A 10,315-nucleotide genomic window follows, 5' to 3' on the forward strand; every position below is an offset into this window, starting at 1 on the left:
CAAATAGTTATTGAGCACTGATTACATCTTTAGAGAGAGAATGGTGAAGCACACAGGCATAGGTCCTCTCCTCATGACATAGTCTCATCAGGAAGACAGACATAAACAAGTAAAGCTATATATTGTAATAAATGCAGTAAAGAAAGAGTGCAAGGTGCTATGAGTGTGTATCTAACCTATTAAGGGGGTTAGGGGAAAGCTGCCTGAAAAGTGATGCTTATGGTGGGCCCTGAAGGGTGAATAGGAACTGGCTTAGTAGGGGGTAGGAATAGCTTTCCAGGCAGAGAGAACAGGAATATGTAAAAGTCCAGAGGCAGGAAGGAGTTAGGCATGATCAAAAAACTACAAGAAAGTAGTACGACTGAATTGTAGTAAGCCACAGTGTCCTTACCTGTAAGATGGGGGTGATCCTAGTACCTAACCTAATTCAAGGGCTGTCGCTGTGAAGAGTAAATAAGATAATGTAGGGAAAGTGTAAAGTGCTTAGCACAGTACCTGGTACATAGTAAGCACTCAATAAATGTTAGCTATTGCTATTACCTTTAGTTCATTATTTATTAGTAGTAATATTAATTTGAAGACATCTCTCTGAATTACCATATGCATCACTCCATCTCCTCTGCTGTATGTATGATTCTGCTGGGGTTTTGCAAAAGACAGGTACCGGAAAGCAAAGTGGCACATGGGACAGCCATGCCATATAAATGCTTGCTTCTTACTGAGAACATATAGTGAGAACACCCACTTGGAAACTCCACTTTCTAATGTACCTGGTATGAAGCAAACCAGCAGCCGCTCTCAGCCCTCACCCAACTTCTATTTTAGTTACATTTTAGCATACATACAGTCCCACGATCCTCCCTTCTCCAGACTCGCATAACCACACCACTCCCATAGACAGTGTCACCCGGGTCCCACGTGTCCAGAACCCTTCATCTTCATTTCCCTTCTTTATAGTCGTGCCCGCTGGGCCCCATCTCAGTTCCCTTCATTGTGCCACACACTAGACTCCTGGCAAACCCCTGGTGGCATATGTATGCTTGCCCTGTCAGTTTCCAATTTCCCTGTGTCCCACCAGTTGTAAATGCTCCAAGTTTCCAAAACCTGTCACACCACCCTAACCCCATCTAACACTATATCCTATAGGTTTCCTCAGACTTTCCCCTTAGAATGTTATACCCACACGCAATAGATCTCAGAGTTCTCCTCCAATAAAAGCCCAGGGCATAGCGTCCTCAGCGCACAATCTGAATATCAAGTATATATGTAGCGCAGTGTGACATGGAGGGCCCCTATGCAAAGCCCTAGCCACTAAAACTAGTTTAAAGTGCCCACTTCTCCGCTCCTGCTCCTGGATTGCCAACGTTGCTAGGTAAAGCTATGAAAAGTGGCTCATCAAATGGCTCCACTACAAATAGAGTCTCGTCAACCTCAAATGGGCCAGCCCTTTGCTGCTTGACAGTCCTTTTATTCATTTAGTTTTGATTCTGTCTGGCATTCAGCATAGTTCATCATAAAATTCCCTAACATCTAAACACCTGTATATTGGCTCAGTGTTAACCAAACTTCTCTGGTAAGCGCCTGGTGTAATTGTATAAAACTACAGACTTCTAGGGGCCAGCCCGGTGGCATAGTGGTTGATTGATCGGTGCGCTCTGCTTCGGCGGCCTGGGGTTCACAGGTTTGGATCTCAGGCACAGACCTATACGCCACTCATCAACCCATGCTGTGGCGGCATCCCACATACAAAGTAGAGGAAGATTGGCACAGATGTTGGCTCAGGGACCATCTTCCTCAAGCAAAAAGAAGAAAATTGGCAACAGATGTTAGGTCAGGGCCAATCTTCCTCACAAACAAAAAAAAAACACCCACAGACCTCTGGGCTCTATTGGTTCTTCCTACATCAGAATTCCCAACTGAGAGGCTTCATTTCTATATCAACGGTTCTCAAACTTTTTGATCTGAGAAACCCTTACACATTTAAAAATTATTGAGGACCTCAAAGAGCTTTTGTTTCTATGGGTTATAGCTATTGGTATTCACCATATTAGAAATTATCTAATAATTCATTAAAAATAACAATAAATCCATTAACACTGACATAAATCACATTTTTATGAAAAATAACTATATTCTCAAAAATTTAGTGAGTGGTATTATTTCACATTTTTCCTAACTTCTTTGATATCTGCCCTAATAGAAGACAGCTGGATTCTTGTATCTGCTTCTGCATTCAATCTGTTGCTATATGTTCTTTTGGCTGAAGTATAGGGAGAAAATATGGCCTCTCCAAACCTGTAATTAGAAAAGAAAGGACCTTATAGACCCCCAAGAGTCCTTAGATCCCACTTTGAGAATCACCGATCTGTATATTTAACAAGTCCCCCAAGTAATTCTTCTCATGAGAACAGGTGGTGAACATTGCATTGGTTCATGTGAGACGTTACAAATTACCATTTGTCTTCAGCCCTCAGCTCTGGCCTGCTCTGGATCAGGCACTCTCTGGTCTGTCTGTGTAGTTGAAACCTCCTTCATGTTTTACTAAAACACAGGGAATTAGCTTAGTAGGGCTAAGTGGCTTCCTATCAATCATCTTTTGGTATTGTTTAGTTTTTTCCTTTTAAAGAAAACATTTTTTGAATTTTTTATTGTGGCAAAATATACATATATAACAAAATTGGCCATTTTAACCATTTTTTAAGTGTACAATTCAGGGGCATTAATTACATTCACAATGTTGTGCAACCATCACCACTATCTATTTCCAAAACTTTTTCATCACCCCAAACAAAAACTCTAAAACCATTAAGTGATCACTCCCCATTACCTCCTCCTCCCAGCCCCTGGTGACCCCTGATCTACTTTGTCTCTATGGATTTTCCTATTCTGGACATTTCATATAAATGAAATCATACAACATGTGGTCTTTTGTGACTGGTTTCTTTCATGTAGCGTAATGTTTTGGAGGTCTGTCCATATTGTAGCATGTGTCAAGACTGCATTTGTTTTTATGGCTCAACAGTATTCCATTGTACGGCTATACAATATTTTGTTTACCCATTCATCAGTTGATGGACATTTGGGTTGGTTCCACTTTGGGGCTATTATGAATAATGCTGCTATGAACATTTGCATACAAATCTTTGTGTGAACCCATGTTTTCATTTCTCTCGGGTATATACCTAGGAGTGGAAATGCTGGGTTATATGGTACTTCTATGGTCAACCATTTGAGAAACTGTCAAACACTTTTTCAAAGACACTGTACCATTTTACATTCCCACTAGCAATATATGAGAGTTCCAATTTCAGCACATCCTCACTACCACCTGTTACTTTCCATCTTTTTTATTGTAACTGTCTTAGTGAGTGTGAAGTGGTATCTCACTGTAGTTTTGATTTGCATTTTCCTGATGACTAATGATGTTGAGCATCTTTTCGTGTGCTTATTGGCCATTTGTATATCTTCTTTGGAGAAATGTCTATTCAGATTCTTTGTCCATTTTTAATTGAGTTATATGTCCTTTTATTATTGAGTTATAAGATTTCTTTATATATTCTGGATACAAGTATATGGTGCGAGATAGAGATCCAACTTCATTCTTTCGCATGTGTATGCCCAGATGTCTGGACACCATTTGTTAAAAAGACTACTCTTTCCCTGTTGAATAGTCTTAGCACTGTTGTTGATAATCAATTTACCAACATAGGTATGGGTCTGCTTCTGCATTCTCAATTCTATCCATTGACTGTCTATACTTATGCTAGTACCACACAGTCATGATTACTGTAGATTTGTAGTAAGTTTTGAAATGAGGATATGGGAGTCCTCCAACTTTGTTCTTTTTCAAGACTGTTCCAGCTATTCTGGGTCCTTTGCAGTTCCATATACATTTTAGGATCAGCTTGCCAATTTTATACAAAGAAGCCATCTGAGATTTTGATAGAGATTGTGTTGAATCTACACATCAATTTGGGGAGTATTGCCATCTTAACAATTTTGTCTTCCAGTCCCTGAACATGGATGTCTTTCCATTTATTTAGGTCTCCTTTAATTTCTTTCGAGCAGGCTTTAGACTCGTTTTTTCTTTTGTCCTCTTTCAGAGTGTGTTCCTCCCTCTCTGATAGCTATGTCCTTTCTGTGCACACTTGATCCCAACTTGTCCACACACCCTTGTCCTTTCAACATGTCCAGATTTCTCTAGTTCTTGAGGAACTTCCTAAACATACAAGTAAAGGAAGAATCCATTAAGGAAAATATCAAGAGGTTTGTAAACTCCTAAACATAAAAAATTAAAAAATTAAAAGGTAAAAAAAAAAACCCTGGGGAAACATTTGCCACAAAATAAAAAAAGTTATTACCCATAATATACGGAATATAGGACCCATACAAATATATAATAAAATACCAAGCCTCCAATAGAATATGGGCAAAGAACACAAATAGACGATTCACAAAAGAAGATATATGACTTGTAAAAAACATAAGCAACAGACTTGAACTTCGAAAGTAATGAAATGCAAAACAGTGAAATATATTTTTCTTATCAAATTAACAAAGTTTTCTCAATCATATACTGCCATGTGGAGAATACTGATGATGGAACTTAATAATATAAATAAAAAACTTTAAAAATGTTCATGACCTTTGACCCAGTAAATCCACTTCTAATAATGCAATCAAAGACATACACAAAGATGCTCATTGCAACATTATGTATAAAAGCGAAAAAAAAAAAAGAGAGAGAGAGAAAACGAACTTTCCAACAACAGAAGAATGGCTATAAGTTATGGGGCATCACTAAGATCAATTATTATGTGGTCCATTTAAAATGAGGTTGATGAATATTTTAAATGACATAGAGACCTTCTCGCAGGATAATTTAAAGGGAAAAGCAGAATATGGAATTGTATTACACTATGATCTCAATTATGTTAATATACCATACATACATACATATGAATAGAAAAAATAATAGAGGTAAATAAGCCAAAATGTTGAGTGCTTGTCTCTGAGTAGTAGATTTTTATCTTTATCTTTTATATTGTTCTACTTTTCTACAGTGAGCATGTATAATTATCTATATAGTATACTGTCTTGAGGCCATTACAGTATTTAATCAGTCCCCCATCAATGGACATTTAGGTTGTTTCTAGTTTTCTGCTACTACAACGAACGTTCAAGTGAATATCCTTGTACATATATTTTTGTGGACATATGTGAGTGTATCTGTAAGATAAGTTCCCAGAAGTAAAATGTTCTAGGACAAATGGGATGAGCATTTTAAATTTTTATAGATAGTGCCAAGTTATCCATCATTGAAGTGGCAATTTAAATGACTGCCAATAATTTCTGAGAGTGCCTGTTTTCGCATACTCTCGTCAACACAATAAACAATTGTTTTATATTTGGCAATGAAATATAAGTGAAAATTGTGTTTGTTTTAGCTTCATTTGCATTTTATGACTGACATTAAGCATCTTTCCATTTATTTAAAAGCCATTTGCATTTCTTCAACTTCTTTGTTTAACTGTCTTATTTAAACTTCAACTTTCTTATTTAAAAAATGGGGAGACATCCAAAGAGGGTAATATATTTAAGGGGTACATACCTGTGCCATTTAAGGGTACATAGTGCCAGAATCAAAACTGGCTCCAGTTTACTGAACTTCAATCCTAGAATCTTCGCATCACATCATTTTGTCTTTACCTGTATCACAAATTACCACCTGATCATATACTGCTCCCATGTGCTGTCTTCATATCAAGAACATCAGCCCTATCTTCTGAAACATGTTGCAAGAAGTTCCATAAAAGAAAAAGAAGGGGCTTTTCAGGTGGCAGACTTGGATTTGAAACCCAGATGTTCCACATTCTGGTTGTGTGACCCTTTGGCAAGCCTCAGTTTTCTCATCTATAAAATGGTGGCAATAACACAGGATGAAATGACATGATAGGTGTAAATAGCCTAGGATAGTGGCTGGCAAACAGAAGACACTTCACAATGGGAGATGCACACATGCACACAAGCTTCGTAATGCCAGGATCCAGACCAGCAAGTTTTCTATAACTTCTTTATCACATCTGTCACCGTGCAGGGAACTCAGTAGATGCTAATAATGTTCATTGACTTGACTTGTGGGGAGGCTTACAGTGTAACAGAGGTTCAAAGAGAGAGAAATCCTATTGCCCTGCAGCCTGCTGTCCTCTTGCCCTGGAGTCTCTTGCCCCCACGTACAGTGACTGACTGCACAGTAATGACTCAAAACTCTGTAGCTGACTGACAGAGAAAACAGCCACCAGTTCCCCCCACACTGCTCCTCAAGGACTATCTGGATGGGAGAGGCAGAAATCCTAGGCTAGAGGCCGAGCCCTCCAGCAGTTTTGATGACTTTTAGGAGTTTATTGGAGAATGTAGCATTACATTCCCTGTTACATGAGCTGCTATATGGTGGGGAGCAACCTAAGGAAATGTAACGCCATCATATTTGTGTTTTAACAAAAGCACTCTGGCTTCAGGGTGGAAGATAGGTTGGATGAAGTTAGGGAGACCAGTTACGAGGGTACTCCAGTTATCCAGTCACGAAGGGATCAGCGTTGGGTAGATGGAGGTGGAAGGTATAGGAGAGAGAGGCGATGACGGGTAGAGCCAGATCTCTAAGGAGGAATCTCTAAGGAGGAATTTGGCTCCATGGCACAGCTGGAGGAATTCATTTATTGCCAGAAGGGAGACAGTGACACTGAAACACAAGAGAGGGGGGAAGGAAAGGTAAGTTTGTGAAGGGGACGGGGTGGAAAGGAGGTTGAGTGGTTCTGACTTGATGCCCTTGTCATTCTCGGTGAGTAAGGCTAGGCCATCTCCTAAGCATGGAGAGGAGAGGAGTAGAAAGCTGATTAGGGACACTGAGAAGGGTTTCTAGGCAGCTGAATTTAGAGATCATGACTTCGCTGCAGCTCCAGTCCACAGAGTTGTGGGATTTCCTTTCTGAGAAAAATCAAAGGCTTTGGTGATTAGGATATCGTGGCTCCCTGTCAAGAAAGTATTTTCTGCAGAGGAGTAGGAGCAGAAGACATATCACTGGGCCTGAGGAGCGAAGATGAGGGCGAGGTGTACTGCAGGCAGCAAGTACAGACTACACTTTCAAGAGGTTTAGCAGAAAAGAGAAATGGGGAGATAGGGCCATGGCCAGAGGAAGAAGCAAAGAAATGACATTTTGCATCTGTTTTTAGGATAGGAGAGATTGTGAGGCCTGAAACAGATACTATGTACGTACTCTAACGGAGGTCATCAGAGCACTGGAGCCATCAGTGCCTGGGTTCAAGTTCTGGCTTTGCCACTTACCTTAAAATTAAGTAAAAGTTACTTAACCTCCCCGTGCCTCAGTTTTCTCAATGGCGAAGATGGGAAAAATTACAGTACCTACCGTAGGATCATTGCAAGTAATAATATTTGTAAAACACTTAGAACAGTAACTGGTGTATAGTAAGTGCTTGATAAGTGTTAGGTACTATTATCATTATTTAAGCAAAAGTCACATGCAGGATATGATTGAGTTTATTTTGATTTTGACAAGCTTTTTTCCTTATTATAAAAGTGATATATGTACCTTTTTAAAAAAGTAGCTTTTGAAAAATTATACAAGTATTTTTTTCACTACAGAAAAAAATCAGAAAATAAAGATAAGCAAAAAGAAGACAACAAAAACAGTTATAGCTTCATTTCCTACCATCTTTAACATTCTGGTGTATATCACTCCAGACTTTTTCTATTCAGCCAATAATGGTTTTCAAATTGTGCGTTGGTGTGTGTGCGCATGGACGGCAGAGAAGCCAGGCAAGTACTTCCGCTGAGTTTTTGAACTTTGTCTGTGGGGCAGCTGGGGATGATTACCCTAATACACATACTTGCCTCATTTCCCTTGACCCAAGCCTCCCTCCCCCAGGGAAGGCCGGACCCACTGTACTCTGCCCCAGCCCCGTGTTCTGGGGCCCCCAACACGTGAGACATAGGCCCTCCAACTGCCCAAAAAGAGAGGGGAGCTCAGACACCTTCCCTGAGGCTCTGGTTCTAGAAACTCCCACCTTCTGGTTCCCCTGTGCAGAAGGCAGATGCCCTCTCTCCGACAATCCCAGATCCATTATCCTCTTGCTCCTCGATGAAGTGTGGTCTCTGGACCAGCAGCATCAACATCACCTGGGAACTTATTAGGAATGCAAATTACTGGGCCCCACCCCGGACCTACTGTATCAGAATCTAAAGTTTAATGAGCTCCCCAGGTGATTTGCACATTAAAATTTTTAATTAATTAATTGAATTTAAATGAATTAAATTTTAATTAAAATAATTAAAATTAGTGCACATTAAAGCTTGAGAAGCACTGGACTAGAACAGGTCGATTCTAGGATTGAAGATTTTCCTAAATGTTCTTGAACACTACAAACTTCAAGAACTTTCCCACCAAAAGTTTTCCCTTTCATTAGGCCATTCTGTTTCATGGAACAGACTGAGTGAGCTCTGTAGGTAAACAGTAGGCCCTGTGCCTTCCTCAGGATTCCAATGCATCCCATTCAAACATTAAACATCTTTATGATCAAACTCAGTAGCCAGAGGATGGAACCAGGGAAAAGACTGAATAACTCTGGTCCTAAAGGAGATCTGATTTCTTCTGAGTAGACAATGTCAAACAATTTCCTCTCAGGAAAAAAGAAATTATGTTGTCTGGGCAATGTGGGCCTGCAATCAGGGAACAAATTCCCACCAGCAGGTACAAAGAGACAGCTTCTGTGGGATGTTTCTGCTTCTGAGTTCTATACGCCATCCTAAGCCAGAAATGAGCAACTTCTATCAAGGATCACACACCCACTGACGTAAATTAAATAGGTAAGAAATGAAGCGGCCCTTGAGTATAAAGCATTTTTTTCAGTTCAATAAACTATATTACTTATTTCTTTTTAAAAATCATGAAGAGACAATATAAGACCTTATTCCATAAACATAATAGAGAATTACAAGGTGTACTTCAGTCCTTTGTTATGGCCAATTAAGAGATAGGGACAGAAGTAAGGAAGAGAAAAGAGAATAAAGGGGAAGGAGAAAGACAAAGAGACCCAAAGAAAAAGAGAGACATGTATATACATTCAGGGACACAGAAACAGACTGTGATGGTATTGACATTGCCATAATGTTCTCAGGTAAGATATGACCCCCAAGACATTCACACATAAATTCATCATTTATCTCACATTTTTTCTGTGTTGGGTGCTGAGCGATATTAAAGTGGACAAAATAGGCAGGGTTCCTGCCCTTAAGGAGCTCACATATCTAGCAGGAGAGCAAGACGTTAATCAAGTAATCACACAAATAACCATTTGTATTAGTTTCCTATTGCTGTTGTAACAAATTGCCACTGATTTAGTTGCTTACAGTAACACCCACTTATCTTACAGCTCTGTAGGGAGGACAGAAGTCTGACATCTCTCACTGGGCTAAAATCAAGGTGTCAGCAAAGCTATGTTCCTTTTTGGAGGCTCTAGGTGAGAATTCTTCTCCTTACCCTTTCCAGCTTCTAGAGGCCACCACATTCCTTGCCTCATGACCCTCTTCCTCCATCTTCAAAGCCAGCAGCATTGCATCTCTGGGTCTTTCGTTCCTAGTCACGTCTGCCTGTGACTCTCCCTCTGCCTCCCTCTTCCACTTTTAAGGACCCTTGTGACATTGGGCCCACCTCCGTAATCCAGGAGACTCTCCCCATCTCAATGTCAGTTGATTAGCAACTTTAATTCTCCTTTGCCCTGTAACCTAACATATTCACAGGTGCTGGGGATTAGGACACAGACCTCTTTGGGGGACCATTATTCTAGCTACCACACCATTTAATTACAAACTGTGCATTACAGAAGCTATTGGCTTAAGTGGGGCTGTGACCTTCTGTGCACAAGTACGGAAGCATGGCATTTCCTAGAACTATCCTATTCTGAGTTCTGTTCTTTGCTGCCTAGATGTGCTTGTGTTTGCTGTTTTCTCTGAGATGCCCTCCTCTTCATTCTCTACCTGTCCATATTCTAACAATCTTTTAAGGCCTTGCGCTAATGGTATCTAGACTTTATCAGGTGGAAAAATGAATAAACTTAGTTCGGAATATTTCTACCTTTAGGATTCTCCATGGGTGCCTAATTGTGCTGAGTGTGGTGGAAAAAGCTTTTAAACAAATTAAATATCCCTCTGAAACAAAATCCCGAAGCCAATGCTCTGCACACCAAATTAAAGGCTTCGGGGATACGTCGGGGGTCTTCCCATTTTACAGTTGTCACACAGG

The sequence above is a fragment of the Equus asinus genome, chromosome X (genome assembly GCF_041296235.1).
Source record: "Equus asinus isolate D_3611 breed Donkey chromosome X, EquAss-T2T_v2, whole genome shotgun sequence".
In the NCBI taxonomy this organism is placed as follows: Eukaryota; Metazoa; Chordata; class Mammalia; order Perissodactyla; family Equidae; genus Equus; species Equus asinus.